Here is an 18,952-nt window from a genome sequence, read left to right as displayed (position 1 = left end):
AAAGGACAGCAGAAAAGACTTCTCCCTGGAGGAAGAAGGGGACCCAAGAGGCGGAATCTGAGGAACGGAGAGGTCTTCCCTTTTTTATAGCTAAGGTCTTCTTTCAGCTTTCCCACGCTCCTGTCCTTTGTTTTCCGTTATCTTGCAGTGATAGGAGGCAGGTGGGAAGGCCCAAAAGGTAGGGGATAGGTGGGCTGAAGGAATAATCTGGGCAGAAAAGGCCTGGGGAAGCTTTGATCAGCATTTCCCTGTTTGCTGGGAGCTGTTTCATTAACAGTTCCTTAGAATAGGTTCCCGGCCTTGGGGACATTAACATTTCAATTTCCCCAAGTGTTGCTCTGGTTTCCTGGACTCCATTCTCAATAATGGCCTCTGTTTTATTTATGTTACTTGATATTAGACCCGATTTACCTAACTACACTAACTACCTAACTGTAAATCTGGCTTCACTATTGGATGGTGCTGCCCACACTTAGGGAGGGTCTCCCTTTCAATTGGCTATCCCACATGCCAATCATTCCTAGACACACTCTCATTGGCACGCCCATAAACTCCTTAATCTTGGGCATATCTTAATCCAATCAAGTTGAAAATTAAAATTGACCATTAGAACACTGCTCTGTCCTCTCCTGTGGCCCTCTGTGTATAGTGGTGGGTTAGCCTGGGGTGACGAGGGTTGGTGTACACTGGTGGGTTAGCCTGAGGTGATGAGGGTTATGTGCAGATGACCTTAAATCCTCTTTCTAGCTATAGGGCAAGTGAAAAACCCTTTCCTAATATTTCCTTCAGGTTTCAGCAGCTCTTTGGGTATAATTTTGTCCTTCAAATCTATCTTTAGTTTTCATTTTTATGAGATTTAATCATATAAAAGCAAAATAGAACTATAAATGGCCAGTGAACATCTGAAAAAAAGAAATAGTTTCACTAATAAAGTAATGCTAATCAAAATAACAAGATACAATTTTTCTCTAAATGTGAAAGATCAGAACACACAATACCCCATGTTGGTAAGGTAAGGGCTGCTGAAATGGGAAACAATCTCTCTAGGCTCTTTTTAAGAACCTATGACATAGAAATTCTACAAGTAGGAATCAGTCTTAAGGATATAAATGGAAATATGTGCAAATTCATGTACTAGAATATTTGCTAAAATGTTGTTTGTTCCCCCAAATGAGGATTGGTCAAGTAAATAAGAGCCTATCCATTTGAATAAAAAACCTGTTTCAGTTAAGAATCCCTTTTTGAAAAATATTTAGTGACATGAAGAAAGGTTCATGAGAGTACTATTTTGTAAAAACAGAGGGATGTCAGATTATAGATACAATATGATACTCATTTTATTTTTATTTACTTATTTATTACACCCTAATAACTCTTAAGATTAGAAGGAAATCTATTAAAATGATAATAGCATGTTTAAAACATTATTCAAAACTTGGAGAAAGATAAAAGAAGATTTCATGTGCTTTTAATGTCACACTGGAACACAGTCCAACAAACCTGTCAATGGTTACCTTGTTCTTTAGGGGATCACTTTTTTTAGGACTTTTTATTTCATAATGATTAGGCTGAAATTCTGTTAAGTTACATAGTAACATGTAGTTTATTTTTTTAGTAAAGAATCAAATGATTCCTTCCCTTAGAAATGACAGCCTCAAAGATTACAGCTTTATTCCCTCTAAGATATTTACCACTTCTGTTATCTATATCTGCTATGTCTTTCATTATTCTTTCAGTGACTTTATACTCAATCAAGTTCATTTTCACTCAGTTGAATCATTTCACTGGTCCCCTCATTAATAAGCTAAATAGGTCTCTGACAGAGAATAAAATTATGGCATTTGCTGGTAAATGGATGGAGTTAGAGAATATCATGCTAAGTGAAGTAAGCCAATCCCAAAAAACCAAAGGTGGAATGTTCTCTTATAAGTGGATGCTGATCCATAATGGAGCGGACATGGAAAAAATGGAAGAATTTTGATGGTGCAAAGGGGAGAAAGGGGTGGGAAGGTGACATGGGGGCAGGAAAGATGGTAGAATGAGATGGACATCATTACCCTAGGTACATGTATGACTGCACATATGGTGCAATGCTACATTGTATACAACCAGAGAAATGAAAAATTGTGCTGCAATTGTATACAATGAATCAAAATGCATTTTGCTGTCATATATACCTAATTAAAATTAATTAATTAATTTAAAAATAAAAAATAAATCTCTGACACATGCTTACTTTAGATTTGCCTGAGAATTAGGTTTTTAATATTTGATTACTTTAATAGTGATTGTATGTGTATGTATGAAAGGTTTCCAGTAGATTTGGGTTTTCTTTATATTTTTCTATATTTGTCAAGGGTTCATTACAGGGAATTTTACTTTTATCATAAGAAAGTGCAAACATGCATGTATATGTATGAATTCATACATTCTATATTGATTTCTCAATCCACATTTTCTGTAATCCTGTACCTGGTGAAGGACACACCACACCCAGGATTCCTAAAGGTGTCTTTGCAGCTGACAGGACAGATTCTGACTGTGATATGGAAAAAAGTTTTCTCAAGCTTCCTGCTCATGTGTTGAAGTCTTGGTTTTCAGCCTGTAGTGCTATTGGGAAGTGGTGGATTTTTTAGGGAGTGGAACATATTGGAAGGAAGTCACTAGGAATGTGCCCTTGCAGTGGCTATTAGGACTCCCATCTCTCTCTCTCTCTCTCTCTCTCTCTCTCTCTCTCTCTCTCTCTCTCATTCCTAGATACTATGAGGTAAGAAATTCTGTTCTACTGTATGCTTTTTGCCATGAGGTACTACTTTGCTACAGGCCTCCAAATAATGGAGCCAACAGACCATGGTCAAAACTTCTCAAACCATGAGCCAAAACAACCTTTCTTCCTATTAAGTGGATTTCCCCAGGTGCTTTGTCACAATGATGGAAAGCTGACTGACATACTCCCTGAAACTTAATCTGCCCTGCTGGATAAGTTCAGAGGTGTCCATCATCACAGCCATCTGAGCTGGACATAGGGCTCTCTTCTGCAGTGGAAGACTCCAGCGTGAATAGGCAGCTCCGGAAACTGGAGTCTGAGTCCTGTGGGAGAGAATGGGAAGCACAGGAGGCTCTGAAATTCAAGGCCGAGTCAGGGCTGGAGCAGATCAGAGGAGGAAATGAACCCACATCATGGGAAAAAAAACCTGAAGGCAATAGATGGCCAGAGCAGTCTGTGATGACCCAAATGCCCCCTCCCAGGCAGGGAAGGGAACAGGGTCAACCTACTTCCTGCCTTCATACTCTGATTTTCTCTTTCATCTCTCCCTCTCAACCCCAAAGCCATGCAGCTAATATGACTAGAGTCACTGGTGTTTCCTTAGTTATGCAAATGAGAATTGTGACAGTGACAGTGTTTTCTTATTAGTTTCATTGTTCTCTCTTGTTTATTTTTTTTTCCTATTTTATTTTATTTTTTATTGGTTGTTCACAACATTACAAAGCTCTTGACATATCATATTTCATACATTAGATTGAAGTGGGTTTTGAACTCCCAATTATTACACCAAATGCAGATTGCAGAATCACGTCGGTTACACATCCACAATTTTACATAATGCCATATTAGTGACTGTTGTATTCTCCTACCTTTCCTATCCCCTACTATCCCCCCTCCCCTCCCCTCCCATCTTCTCTCTATACCCCATCTACTGTAATTCATTTCTCTCCTTGTTTATTTTCCCATTCCCCTCACAACCTCTTATATGTAATTTAGTATAGCAATGAGGGTCTCCCTTCATTTCCATGCAATTTCCCTTTTCTCTCCCTTTCCCTCCCATCTCATGTCTCTGTTTAATGTTAATCTTTTCTTCCTGCTCTTCCTCCCTGCTCTGTTCATAGTTGCTCTCATTATATCAAAGAAGCATAAATCAAAGGCATTTCTGTATATCAGTGACAAAACTTCTGAAACGGAAATGAGGAAAAACACTCCATTCACAATATCCTCAAAAAAAAAAAATACTTGGGAATCAACCTAACAAAAGAGGTGAAAGATTTATACAATGAAAACTACAGAACCCTAAAGAGAGAAGTAGAAGAAGATCTTAGAAGATGGAAAAATATACCCTGTTCATGGATAGGCAGAACTAACATTATCAAAGTGGCGATATTACCAAAAGTTCTCTATAGGTTTAATGCAATGCCAATCAAAATCCCAATGGCATTCCTTGTAGAAATAGGTAAAGCAATCATGAAATTCATATGGAAAAATAAAAGACCCAGAATAGCAAAAGCAATTCTAAGCAGGAAGTGTGAATCAGGCGGTATAGCGATACCAGATTTCAAACTATATTACAGAGCAATAGTGACAAAAACAGCATGGTACTGGTACCAAAACAGGCGGGTGGACCAATGGTATAGAATAGAGGACACAAAGACTAATCCACAAAGTTACAACTATCTTATATTTGTTAAAGGGGCTAAAAGCATGCAATGGAGGAAGGATAGCATCTTCAACAAATGGTGTTGGGAAAACTGGAAATCCATATGCAACAAAATGAAACTGAATCCCTTTCTCTCGCCATGCACAAAAGTTAACTCAAAATGGATCAAGGAGCTTGATATCAAATCAGAGACTCTGTGCCTGATAGAAGAAAAAGTTGGCTCCGATCTACATATTGTGGGGTCGGGCTCCAAATTCCTTAATAGGACACCCATAGCACAAGAGTTAATAACAAGAATCAACAAATGGGACTTACTTAAACTAAAAAGTTTTTTCTCAGCAAGAGAAACAATAAGAGAGGTAAATAGGGAGCCTATATCATGGGAACAAATTTTTATTCCTCACACTTCAGATAGAGCCCTAATATCCAGAGTATACAAAAAACTCAAAAAATTAGACAATAAGACAACAAATAACCCAATCAACAAATGGGCCAAGGACGTGAACAGACACTTCTCACAGGAGGATATACAATCAATCAACAAGTACATGAAAAAATGCTCACCATCTCTAGCAGTCAGAGAAATGCAAATCAAAACCACCCTAAGATACCATCTCACTCCAGTAAGATTGGCAGCCATTATGAAGTCAAACAACAACAAGTGCTGGCGAGGATGTGGAGAAAAGGGTACACTTGTACATTGCTGGTGGGACTGCAAATTGGTGCGCCAATCTGGAAAGCAGTATGGAGATTCCTGGGAAAGCTGGGAATGGAACCACCACTTGACCCAGCTATTGCCCTTCTTGGACTATTCCCTGAAGACCTTAAAAGAGTGTACTACAGGGATACTGCCACATTGATGTTCATAGCAGCACAATTCACAATAGCTAGACTGTGGAACCAACCCAGATGCCCTTCAATAGATGAATGGATAAAAAAATGTGGCATTTATACACCATGGAGTATTACACAGCACTAAAAAATGACAAAATCATGGAATTTGCAGGGAAATGGATGGCACTAGAGCAGATTATGCTTAGTGAAGCTAGCCAATCCCTAAAAAACAAATGCCAAATGTCTTCTTTGATATAATGAGAGCAACTATGAACAGAGCAGGGAGGAAGAGCAGGAAGAAAAGATTAACATTAAACAGAGACATGAGATGGGAGGGAAAGGGAGAGAAAAGGGAAATTGCATGGAAATGAAGGGAGACCCTCATTGCTATACTAAATTACATATAAGAGGTTGTGAGGGGAATGGGAAAATAAACAAGGAGAGAAATGAATTACAGTAGATGGGGTATAGAGAGAAGATGGGAGGGGAGGGGAGGGGGGATAGTAGGGGATAGGAAAGGTAGGAGAATACAACAGTCACTAATATGGCATTATGTAAAATTGTGGATGTGTAACCGACGTGATTCTGCAATCTGCATTTGGTGTAATAATTGGGAGTTCAAAACCCACTTCAATCTAATGTATGAAATATGATATGTCAAGAGCTTTGTAATGTTGTGAACAACCAATAAAAATAAATAAATTTTTTTAAAAAAAGATGATATATTTTGTCTTCATTATCTGACGTTCTGGCTTCTACTTGCTCCACTCTGTTAGTGATACTCTCATTTGAGTTTTTAATTTTGTTTATAGTTTCCTTCATTTCTAGAATTATTGTTTGATTTTTTTAATAATCTCTATCTCCTGATAAAGATGCTTAACTTCTTCTTTTATCTGTTTATGTAATTCGTTTTCAATGTGTTCTTTCACTGTTTGAATTTGCTGTCTCATATCCTCTTTAAGGTTCCATTCCATCTGTTTAAGGTGTTCCTTGAGTTCTTTATATGACCATTTTTCTGATGACTCTAGGTCCTCCTGAATATTTAGGCTGTCCTGCATTGTTTGTACTCCTTTTCTTCCTTGCTTTTTCATGCTGCTCATGTTACTTCTTGTTCTGTTTGAACTGCTGAGTTACTGTTTACTCCTATAAATTTATTTGATGCTGTAGCCGCAGGTTTCAATGAAGTTATCTCCTCCGCTGCAGTCTGGTGATGTCAGTTCTCTGCCATGGTGGTATCTCTTGCAAATGGCGACAGTTGGTTTCCCTTGGCCGGGTGACCAATGCAACGGGTGGGTCCTGACTGTCTCTCCCAAGCCCTGTTTCAGTCCTGTGGCCACTGCCTATGAAGGCTCGGTTGGCATTACCTCCGTAGGATCAGAAGGGCCGACCAGTTGTTTCAGCCGGATGGATTAGTGCTGAGTCACAGCTGTTTGTCTGCGGGAAGCAGGCGAACGGGAGCTTGAATTCAGCCGATCCAGGCTCAGTGTGTGTTCTGAGAGGCCCAGACTGTTCGCCCCAGATCCATGTCAGCTCAGCATTGCCTAGTGATCCTGAGCAAACAGATTTAGGCTGTTTATGACTCCCTATGCCCGCACAGCTGAAGAGGTCAGAGACTTGATCTCTCCGCGCTCGCCGCCATGTTGGATCCTCAGGGTTGTTTATTGACTGGAAAGGACTCTTAGTGAAATATTCAGATGTGAGTGTCCACTCTTCAAATACCAGCTTCCTCAGGAAACATCATTGTCCCACTCAGGACAAGCTAGGGACAGAGGTGTAGCAACCCACTTGCTGATGTTGGGGTTTGACTAGATTCCTTGACTGGAGCACACACATCCTGGCATGGACACATCCTGGCCTGGTGAGAAGGCCTTAAAGATAACATCGAGTCAGCTGCCACCTGATTACTCACTGTCACCAAGAAGATGACAACAACTGAAAATACACGTCCCTTCTTGCTGAATTCTGCCACTTCAGAAACTGCGACAGTGAAAGTCACTGAACACAGAGACAGCAGGAGATCTCTGCTGCCCCCTGTTGCTAGGTCCTGGTAATACTGGCCATTTTAACCAATATGCTATCTGGCTTCAGTAATTTTATATAAGGGAATAAGATTATAGGCAAAAATCCAAATTCAATAAGTCCTGGCTATTACCAACATTTTAAATTCTTGCCAGTCTTAAAAGATAAAAGTTCTATCACTTTGCTTAAAATTTGCCTTTTAAAAATACCATGTGAGGCTTTAGAAGTTTAATGGTTTTATTTTCCCTGTGATCTGCCAGTAGGAATGCTTTTCTTAGTTTTCCTTTATTCTTATTAACGTATAAAAGTTTTTGTTGCATATTTTTTAAATTTATTTTTCCCTCTTCCATAGTCAAATTTGTCAGTCTTTTCCTTTATAGCTTTTGGGTTTCATGTTGTACTCATAGAAGTCTTCCCCAAGCTATGGACTTAAAAAAATAATAATCATGCATATTTTTCCTAGAAATTTCCTGCCTTTGTTTTTAATTTTTAAAACTTCAATCAATCTGGGATTTATTTTCATTGCAAGGTGAGAAATAAGATAGTTTTATGTTTCTTTGTCTTTGAAAGGGTTTGCTAATTGCATCAATTATCTCTGTTTAAATACTCCATCTTATTACTTAATTAACATGCATTTTTATTTCTCATGATGCCCCATTTTCTGATCTATTTCTGAACTCTGTGCTGTCCCATTGGTCTTTCAGTCTCTTCCTGTGACAGTATCTATAATGTTTAACATCTTGAGATGTGTACTATATTTCAGAAGTGTATAGGGTTAATTTCCCTTTGTTACTACTATTATTTTTCACAATGTCTATTTTTATGTTTTAATTTTATGTCTTCCTAGCTAAGGACTGCATCTTTCCCTTTATCCATGTCTTTTAAAATTATTATTAGACTGTTACAGTTATACATAGTACTTGGGTCCATTCTAACAAATCATGTCTCATTTTAAGTTTAATACTAGTTTAAAACTTCTCTTAATGTGTAGGCCCTGCACATTCTTATTGATTTTATCCTCAGAGATGTTTCTGTTTGCTGTTGTTAAGGGGAACTGTCATCCCACTGCACTTTTTGATTATTGCTTGTGTGTAACATCCCATAGCTGAGCTTACAATAGTGATTTGAAATTCAAAAGGAAAACAAGGTTAAAGGACAGCTGTATCCTTATTTGTCAGTTCTGTTCATTCAAAAAATGTACTGACCTCAAATGACTGAGTCCCCAGAGGTATGGTTAAAGGAAAGTCTTCTGGGATGCTGGTTTCTTGGAGATGTTGTGATATGCACAAGGGTCCTGAAATAAAGAGACTTTTATTATTTTAATGGAAAGTATTGATTGTGAAGATCTAGTTGACTGATATAAAAACCGTTTTTTTTTTTTTTTTTAAACTGTATGTTGCTGCATGGTCTTCAGATTTTTATTTTCATCACTTTGGGGAAGTTTCTATAAATTAGAGGAGTTCTTTGAGTTTCATCCATTAAGGGACCTCAGAAACACAATTTGAAAAAAGAGATCAAATAAACACGTGGTGCTTATTGAAACTTGAGAGAGGCTGGAAGCACCTGGAAAGAGCTCTCTTCCCTAGAGTGTCCTAAAGGCAAACTCATCTTTACCCTCATCTTTAATTGCTGCAAAACATCTGAGTGGAATTAAAGAGAAAGCTGATCATGAAAGTTCTTCAGTATTCCACCATTCCTCTGCAGGGGAGATGCTGGGAGGGTGATTTTAGCTAGAATCAGCCTGCAAGCTTCATTCAACCCCAACATCTAGATTAAAAAGAATAAGGAAGGAGGAGGAGGAAGAGAAGGAGGAGGAGGAGGAGGAGGAGGAGGACGAGGACGAGGAGGAGGAGGAGGGAAAAAAGAAAGACAGAAAGAAAGAGAGAAATCTAATCAGTTCAGTAAGAAATACAAAGGTGTGTAATATTTACCAGAAAATGAATTTTAAGAACACAAAGGAAGGCTGCTAAATCTATTTTTCACGTAGGAATATCATAACCTACACATGGGCCCTGGTGCACACTTGTTTATTTAAAGCATTGTTTTAAATAATCACATACATCTACTCTAAGATGCTATGATGCTACAGAGAGGGAACATGGGACCCCCTTTGAGAACCATGTCAATTGTCACTGTTTTAGGAGCAGCAGACTTTATTTGGTATGAAGTATAGGTTTAGAAATCACCTTCCAATAAACTGCTGACAGGACCTATTTGCACTGGATGTAGTAGGGCCCACTCCTCCATGGAAGATGCCAAAGTCCATAATGGTGATGATTATGCTATCTTTGAAAAGGACTCTCATTCCAGCATTCACAATCGCAAGGGAATTTTTCTGATGTGGACCAGTCTGAAAGCTGACACAAACTCCCACTGGAAAATAATAAGAATCTTTTTTTACTCTGGAAAAATTTCTTGATATGTACAGACATATCAAGAGTAGCACAGTAAATGCCTTTCACCTAGGTTTGCAGATTCACCAATGGCTAACATTGTACCACATATGCATGTTCTCACTGTACTGACACATACACACACACACACACACACACGCGCACATGCACACACATGTTCCATCTAAGAGTTAATCACAGACATCATTGACACTCATCCCTAAATATTTCCATATGTAACTCCTAAATCCAGGGTTGTCTCCTGTATAACCACTGACCAACACCATTGTCATAATAATAAGCCTTATTAATGAGAAAAGATTCAATACTGCTATTTAACGTACAGTTCATGCTCAGATTTCCTGAAGTATACAAGAAGAAACTTTATGGTTACCCCATGAGAGCCACAAAGGTGTTGTCTCCACCTCTCTTAGCTTCTTTATCCTAGAAGAATTTATTTATTTATTTATTTATTTATTTGCTTACTTACTTATGAGAGTCATAGTCAGTTGTTTTGCTGACTACCCTCAACTGGAGCTTATCTGATTATTTCTTCATGGATTGATTTAGGTTGAACTTTGGAGGGTGACAAGAACACTATATAGGTGATGTGATGTAGAATCTGCTGCTTCATTTACTTCAAAATCACCCCACTCCCTGCCATAGCACCCTAATGGAAAGTCATGAACCTGGGTTAGGTTCCATTCTCAGAACACCATCTCTCTTCTCATTTGGCAAAACTTTTCCTGAGTCCCAGCATCCTTAAAACGAACCAGTCATGAATCCGCATGTTGGGTTCTGAGGATCAGTGACAAGTTATCAATAGCAAATCTTAATTTCATTTCATTTTCCCTATACTTTATTTTTCTGTATTTCTGAATTCTAAAGTTTTTTCTGTAAGCCCTAGGGCAGAGAAGACACCTATTATCATTTTTAGCAAAGGGTGATGACCAACTGTCTTTTGTCCAGCAGACTTTCAGACTCTGAGTGGGTGAATAATACCAGGCGAAAATGCCCACAAAATAGATGTTCTGCTCTTCTATGTTTTGGTGTTGGAAATTGATTTTTATTTACTGGCTCAAGTGATCTGAAACACAAGAACTGAGATTCAATAGTAACATCCACTTTTGACCAAGTTTTCAATTGGCAAACAGGTATGCCATCAAAGAAAGAGCAAGTCAAAGGTAGATTTTGCCCGTCGGTGAATATGGAATCCTCCTATACTGACAGTGTCTTAGATGATCAGAGCTCAGTTGGTTGCTAGCTCGTATCCTTGTAGTCCTCATTAATTGAAAGAAAACATTAGTCTTGGCCAATAAGACCTAAATGAAAGATTTTATAAATTATTTTTTACTTAACTGTCCTGAGGCTGATGGTTGGACTTTAGACCTGGTTCTGTCACTCATTCACTGTGAACCTTTGTTGAAAAGATTAAACTTCTTTGGACTGCAATTTCCACACTTATGCAATAAGGATATTGGGTTATTGGTCCTTTTTAATTACATGAGTTGTGATTCCAAAGATCCTGGGCTTTTAGAGCATTTGAAGAAGGGTAAGAAAAGAATGCAATGTCCCAGAGTTTGCTAATGAAACTGGTTAATGTTAAATCTGCCATTATTGCTTATACCTAGGCATGTGCAAAATATTTGCTACAAATTCTATTTTTTTATTATGCTGAGTTTAATTCAAAATAAAAATAAGGCAACTAAATTCAAACATAGAAGTGGATATTGTAAACTTCATAACCCATACCTTTCTAGAGACAGAAATGAAAACAGAAACTAGGATTTGTTCTGGTTTCAGGCTTGCATTTGCTGCTCTAGCAAGAAAATGATCATTTAAAGGAATTTGCTGGATTCCTTCTATGAAGGAGGAAAAAGCATTTATTCCCAAGTATATAGTACTGAAACTTACTTTATTAAATCCAGTCATATTTCTATTCTGAAAACACATTGTAAAATTAAAATTAAATTGAAAAATTGCCACATGTAACATCATGACTATTCCAAGATTTCGTCTGTATCCAGATGTACTGGCGACTCTGTCTTGGAAAAACAACCTTCTACCTGTACTAACAGAGCAGGACTCCTGTGATTTATGGGAAACACTTGCTAAGCTTACAATGCGTGACTTACACGGCAGAGCGATCCGGATCAGTGGACAAATGTGACAATGGCAGACAGATGAGTGGATGGGGAGATCATGAGCATGTGTTGGAAGGGCTGGACTGTCCAGGGAGGAATGGGAATAAGCATGGGCACATTACTCACGAGAGCAGTGACATCCACAATTAAATACCTACGACAGCAACAAACAATACATGAAACAATCTTAAGCCTATGTGATTCTTTCAAACCCACATCGGAAAACATGGACACCCAAATCAATGTCACTCTCCATGAAACAACCACCTTGGGAGAAAGGACAGATTTAACCTAAATGGTGCTGTCCACCTGTGATGTTCTGGGAACTCTGGAGGAAGGTGCTTGGTGGTGATAAATCTTTATCCGATGAAGGTGAGTCTGTCTTTTGTTTCATTACACAGGGGCCACTTCCCTGGTCTGTGCTCCTACTGGAAATTTCCTTTCATATAAGTCTGCCTGACAAGGTTGGTATAAAATTTATACCAGCATGATATATATATATATATATATATATATTCCCTCATTCATCACGTAGAGCTTCTAAAACCCTTGTAGGCAAGAGTATTAGGAAAATATTTTGCTCTAATATTGGTTTTTGATCTGGTTGCTCCTAAAACCTTTGTAATTTCCTGAGTGATAGGAGCATCTGAAACAGTTCCTAAGTTCCTTGGAATCCACAGGTAAATAGGAGCATCATTTGTTCTGATGAGGTGACTTTTGGTGGGCATCTGGACAAACTCAGGTTAGGGGTTGGTTATCAGGGAAACCAACCAAGTGATTAGAGGATTACTGCTTTTAGCAGAGGCCAAATGATGTCTTCACTCATGCTTTTTAATGAAAATTCCATAAAAATTCAAAAGGAATAGGGTCTGGGCCAGCTGGAGATACCTGGAGATAAGGCTGGGAGAGGGCACACTTTGCCCTACTCATGTCTTCTACTTGGTGTTCTTCAGCATCCTTCCCAACATCCTTTATAATGAATGGGTAAAGTTCTGTGAGCTACTCTAGCAAATCAGTGGAAACCAAGGGAAGGGTCATAAGAGTCCCAATATATAGCCTGTTGGTCAGAAGCTCCAGAAGACTAGAATTATTGTTGGCATCTAAAGTGGGGACAGTCTTGTGGACTGAGCCCTCAGTGTGTGGGATCTGATTCTATCTCCAGGTAGGCAGTACCACAATTGAGTTAAACTCAGTGAATGTCTGATAGAGAACAGCTTGGTGAGTGAGGAAAATCTTCCCACTCTGATGTTAGAAACATTGTAGGTTAAGACACCTAAGTGCAGGACAAAGAGTAAGTCATGAAGCTCTTAAAACAAAATTGCTACTAAACTAAAACTCTGTGCTCTGTTCCTTTATAATCTTGCTCTAATACATAAATCGATGGCAGGATTTTACTTTCTTGGTGTTTTCTTCACGGTTTTATGGTGCTGGGGATTGAGACTACGGTCTTGCCCCTGCCAGGCAAGCACTTCACCACTGAGCCCCAACCCCATGGGTTTACTTTTAATAATAAATAGATAAGGAGAAAGACAAGTTGAGATGTGTTCACTGGTGCTCTCTGATTGCTTGAAGTGCCATTTCCACCCACTGTTCTTGAATCTGTGTGCTTTCGGGTTTAGTCACAGCCAAATGAAAAGTCAGCACTGCATCCAACGATGTCAATGAGGAGTTCATATTATCTTACTACTCTGTGTTGATGTTTGTAAAATAGACATCAGTACCTATAAGGGAATTCAGTGACTCACCTTTGGAAGCAACTTGGAGGATGCAATACCCACACCCCAAAATGGGGCTGACGTCAGAAGTTGGTAATCTGCTCATCATGTAACCACTTAAGGACTAAAAGAAAGATGAATAAGCAATCTCAGGGCTTTTGTTGTTAAATAAATTGTGAAAGGGCTGAATTAAACAAAGAATGACATTTCTTTTCAACCTAACTCAGCAATTAGAATTTTAAAAATGCCAGCATGGATGAAATTTTCTTGCAAACCCTAAAATGTTTTTCAGGAAACATTAATCCTTTTACTTATTTACTAAACAGAAATCGTGAAGACAAATGAAAATGAAAGTGAAAATTCACTTGAATGCCACTGCTAGAATTTGGCATTGAGGTGTGAGATAGAGCAGAGGTGAAATGGCCTCTAGGCAATACACAATAACAACCTTTGGATCTGGGGAAGCAAGCTTCTGGGAAAGGCCATCCATGAGGATCCCATTGGTGAAGAATTTACTTCCAACAATGAACTACAGATAGCATGACTGAGATTACCATTGCTGGTTAAAGGCCCTCAAGGAAAGAAAGTACAACCATTCCAACTCAGGAAGCCTGGGATATGAACACAGAGTCCTGAAGAGGCCAGCAGAGACAAAACCATCAGAATCAAAGAAGAGAATTAGGACTGGACTGCAGAGATAGTCTGGTAATTCCTTCATGCAAGAGGGATTGAAGGTTAACAGGCATAACGCTGCCTGGATATTACTTATAGTTTATACCTATTTACATGTATATTATATTTATTTTAGTATTTTATAGCTCTATATTATATATTATAGTTTTCATATAGAATTACATTATGATGTTGAATAAATTGTGTGGTTTGCATTCATATTTGTTATCAAGTCAGTTCTTCTCAATAAATCTATCAGCTGTCTTTATCAAGTAACAAGTTGAAGCACTCCTTTGGGAGCTGTTAATGATAGACCTTTTTGGACTGGGTAGATCCTCAAGAGACAGTTGTAGACAAGTTCAGCTGGGTGGATGAACCAGGAAGACATCTCCCCCCTACCCCCACAACAAACCTGATCACTTAAATGGATTTTGCAACAGGGTTTGAAATTGGCAATGCATGATTCAGTTATGTGAAATACACAGATGGACACAGCAGAACATGGTAGAAACAGAGGATGATACAAGCTCTCCTTCCTGCAGGACCCACACTCAGGTGTGGGGTGCAGGGAACCTACTGCCATGTGCCTGATCTGTTGTTCAGCCAGGGTTCTCAGATGCTTCAGGAAAGCATAATATATCTGTGACTTCTCTTTGGTGAACTTGGTAACCACATCAAGGATGTCCTTCACCTGAGTCAGGCTGAGGCCAGCACCCAGGGTCAGTTCTGAAAGCAAGACAGCTTCGTTAATATTCTGCAAGCCTGGAAAAGAAGAAAGCAAGTAAGGAGAGAAGACCATTGTGGGTATATGATGCCACCTTTCTCAGAAATGCTCCATTTTGCTGATTATTAAAGTAACACATACTCACAGTAGAACAACTTATGAATACAGAAAAGTGTGGAAAAGAGAGCACAAATAATACAGGATCTCTGAGATGTAATCACGATCCTTAGAACCAGAGAGTGATAGCTCTCTGCTGCATGGATAGAGTGCTCCCTCACCAGGCACTACTTGGCCCATCCCCACCTCTCCTCTCCCAGCAATAGGTGCTGTTTACAGCCTCTGGCCCTTGGTATATGCTGCTCCCACTTTCTCTACCTAATCACTCCACTTGCCTTGTGACTTCAGCTTGGCAAAACCCTCCCTAACTCCCAGGGAGGTTGGGCTGACCTGTTATCTGCTTCTCTAACATTTGCACCTCTCCTGTATAGCACAGGTTGCAATTGCAATTTTGCATTTTATTTGTATATTATTTGTGTGAAACAGATTATGAGCTTCATGAGGGCAAGGTCCAGACCATTTTCTTTAGACTCTTTATCCTCAGTGCCTATCTCCGTGCTTGTTTCCCTATCTAATTTCAAGCCCTCCCCATATGAAAGCTGAGTTTGAATTCCACACCTTTCACCATGCTTTCATGGTTCTCTCATTTCTCTATTTCCCTATTAAACTTGTTCTATGTGATTGATTGGTACTGAAATGTTCTCTAATTGAACCATGACCCTAAGTGCCACTGTGAGTAAATGCTCACTGGTCTCTTTCCCTCCATCCATCAACCCAACACCTACTGTGTGCACTGTTCTAGGGACTAAGAGCACAGATAGGTCTCCTCTCTATCAGGAAGTCAGCATTCAGCAGGGGAAGATGGTTATAACCAGGCAAATGAATAAATGATGTATTTCAGATATGAGAAGTGCTGTGAAGTACCAAAACCAAGAAATAGGGTGTAAGGTCCAGCAAAACGTTGGAGGAAGAGACCACAAGAGACCAGCTTCATGCAATGAGCAGGAGGGAGTTTATTGAACCAGCATGCTGGGGCTCAAGGCTCACTCAGGAAGGGAGAGCAGCCCAGAGCCTAGAGCAGAGGTCAAGCAGAGCTTAAGTACACTTTTTGGGGAGGGCCGGGGGCTTTGCATACATCAGAACAAATCATCATGAGGCACAGGAAAATTGAACAACAACTCTGAGACATGATTAGCACATTCATTGGCGGGAACAGGTTGGGCGGGGGTGATTGGTCACTCCTAAGCGGGGTACACATTCGAACTGATTGGTTCGGGCCCTGTGACAAGCTGCACAGGGCCCTAGGCTAAATGGCCAGTAGAGTGTTGTCTTAACTATCTCAGGAATTTCAGGTTCTGGGTGTAGCAGAGGAACCTAACAATACCTAGTCTTTTACATTTTAATTCAGGCTTTGCAGCTTAGAAACTTTACCCTTTCAAGGGTAGGTATGAGAAGGGAGCTTGCAAACCCCTCCCGTAAACTCATTTCAGTGGTTATTAAGCAATGCCTTATCCGCTTAGGAAATCTTGTCTTGAAACTGAGAGAGTTCAGCTAATGAATTTTTACCTTCAAAATTGCTTTTCCTTGCCTTTCCGTTCCACTCTGCACTATAGTCATGAGTTCTTAAAGAAGAAAAATATTATAATTCATAATCTCTTATGTTTCTAAGACCTGAATGGGCTGATAGGGAACCCAGGAATGTTCTGGATTTTGTTTCATCAACACAGACTAACTCAGCAGGGGGAGCTCACGCTTTAATTTTGGGAAGTTAGAAAGGACGCTTGTAAAAAGAAACTGAAGTCAGCAGTTTGCTGGCAGTGCTGCATGGAGCTGAGACCTTTGGTGAAGCAGGGCTTGACTTTCATTGGGGTACATAGATGGAACGATGAATTTGTCTCAGGGTGAAATTTCTTCAACAAGATTCTGTTAGGCTTACCAAACTGGCTAACTGAATGTTACCGCTGTTGACCGGTGATGAGTTCTTGCTCCCCGATGTTGAAGAATAACACTAAAGAAGCACGCCGAGGCAAGGTCAGAGTAGAGATTAGAAATTTATTAAAGGACAGAAGAAAAGACTTCTCCCGGAGGAAGAAGGGGACCCAGAAGGTGGAATCCGTGGAAGTGCAGTTGTCTCCCCTTTTTATAGTTCTTTCAGTGATGGAATGTAGGTTGGAAGGCCTGAGGGGTGGGACACAGGTGGGCCAAAGAAGTGGTCTGAGCAGGAAGGACTTCATTATCACTCCTTTGTGATGGGCTATCTTCAAATCTGCTGGGGGCTATTCATTAATACTTCTTCCAGGTGGACTTTGGCCTGGGGCCTCTTCAGGACTTCATTAACATTCCATGAGTTGTCCTGTTTTCCCTGAGTCATTCCCAGCATGGCCTCCATTTTAGATTTCACTCGGTATTAGACCCGATTTACCTAACTACACTGACTACCTAACTTTAAATCTGGCTTCATGAACAGATATCCCAGCTCAGGAATCTAAAGGTTTATCTAGAAGGTAACTGTGCACATGTCCACATCTCCATAGCTCCTCATATTACATTGTGAACTTAGGTCATGAACTTTTTTGACCTGTCTTAACCTGGCTGTGATTTGTCATTGAACAAATAGCGATCTGTGGCCTTTGAGATTATGAAACATATTTATTTAGACCTCAAAGGATGTTTAATTGCAGGTTCACTACAAGGTAATCCAAGTTTAGAGAAGAAAACTAAATAAAGATTGAAAGCATGAGTTAATTTCTTACAGAATCAGAACTGTGAGGGTGACTCAACAATTTTGAAACCACAGGTGAAATCAACAACACTAGCAGCTCTTGTGCATGTGAGTGTGTACACTTGTGTGTGTGAGCCACATTTGTCCAGTTATTCAAAGGACTCTAAAATACCAGAGAAGGGTGTTTTAGGTGTGAACTTCCCTAGCATTATACATCCTTTTGTTTACTAGACATTCTACAAGATAGAAAGCATTTTAAAAAATGTTCTCTTCTTTCTACTTATCCAAGACAAACAGATGTGTTCATACCGGGAAAGTATTAAGAAGAGCATAAAAAAAAAATACACACAAAATATTTTACTTCATGTTTGCAAATTTATATCTGGCTTTAAAATCAATGTATGCAGCATTTTAAATGGGTATTTTTTCACCTTTTCTCCTTAAAAATCCCCAATTCTCCTTAATTAACATTTAAAAATCACTATAACTGAGATAAGCCAAACACAGCACCATCTTAAAAGCATCCATTACAGCGTGGAAGAAGATTTCACTATTGATAACAGAAAATATTAATGTCAACTATTGTTTATTCTATCATTGCAGATGCATAATCTCCTTATGCATCTAACATTCCCAAGATATGGTTAGTTCTTGGGAAGAAATCAAAGCTTTTTCAGGAGGTTGGTTTACCAGCAGGCAATCCAGTGAAAAGCCTAATAACCATTAAACTAATCAATAAATAATTGTTTAATAATTTTATTCCACATGTACTTTTCACAGAATGATGTTAATTTAAGGAATCAACTCCACTGAGTTAATTTAAGGAATCAACTCCACTGATGGAGGAAAACCAAATCATACCTTTCCTTATTGGGTAGTTTGGGGACAGCCACTGAAATTGGATCTGCTGAGCTGGAGAAGAAGGAACTGGGGGCATACTAGGCCTGCCTCTGGCCTGTGAAAATGCCATGGGCTATTAACAGGGAGCATGATAGCTGTTCTTTTCTGTTGCTAAAGGAAAGAAATAAGCTAAGCATTCCCTGAACAATGGAAATATCGGAGATAGCTGAATGAATTTCTGGATGAATCAACAAACATTTGTTGAACTCCAGCTTTGTGCAGAAAATTGAGTTTCAAGAGAGGATATGTAATCTTTACTGGGAGTTTCTGAATTTAGGAGACATTCTTTTCAAAAGATTAGCTGTGGTTCAGCATTATGGTGCCAAAAATGATTTCCTCCAG

At 39.2% G+C, this 18,952-nt stretch overlaps 1 pseudogene; it reads right to left on the bottom strand.

Annotated features, from left to right (window-relative positions):
* Positions 1-18,952, bottom strand: part of LOC113190151 (aldehyde oxidase 3-like) — a 99,581-nt pseudogene that overhangs the window by 55,862 nt on the left and 24,767 nt on the right.

Source organism: Urocitellus parryii, chromosome 1 (genome assembly GCF_045843805.1).
Source record: "Urocitellus parryii isolate mUroPar1 chromosome 1, mUroPar1.hap1, whole genome shotgun sequence".
NCBI lineage: Eukaryota > Metazoa > Chordata > Mammalia > Rodentia > Sciuridae > Urocitellus > Urocitellus parryii.
This window is presented reverse-complemented; position numbering and strand designations above follow the sequence as displayed.